This window comes from Belonocnema kinseyi, chromosome 4 (genome assembly GCF_010883055.1).
Source record: "Belonocnema kinseyi isolate 2016_QV_RU_SX_M_011 chromosome 4, B_treatae_v1, whole genome shotgun sequence".
Lineage (NCBI taxonomy): Eukaryota > Metazoa > Arthropoda > Insecta > Hymenoptera > Cynipidae > Belonocnema > Belonocnema kinseyi.
The window spans coordinates 137,447,305-137,447,756 of record NC_046660.1 but is presented as its reverse complement, the minus strand read 5'-3'; positions in this window follow the sequence as shown (position 1 = coordinate 137,447,756).

Sequence of the window (452 nt, the reverse complement as noted above, 5' to 3'; positions counted from 1 at the left end):
CGGAAGGGAAGTTTGTGAAAGATTTAATAATATTAATTGTATCCGAGATTGGTACTTTCGTAAAAAGAAATACTATGTCGAAACTCACTTGATGTCTTGAGGTTGAATGTAAATCTGTTGTATCTTTTTAATAAAGTCAAATGAGTTTTGGACGTGAGTGATGGAGTTTCCTGTAAAAGGATTTAGTTTTGCAGCGAGAAAACGTGCTCGGTTGTAAGTTGGTGAGTTTATTGCGCTGACGATCGGTCTGAGTGGAATGTTTTCTTAGTGGATTTTTGGGAGCCCATAAAGTTTTAGAGAGATAGGATTAGTAGGTATTAAGTTTGATATTGTTTGGCTGTCAAGTTAAGTAGAAGGTCCATGATTTTGTTGTTATAGTCTTCTTTATTCATTATTACTGTTGTGTTGCCTTTGTCTGCGGGTAATATTATAATATCTTTATTTTGATTGAG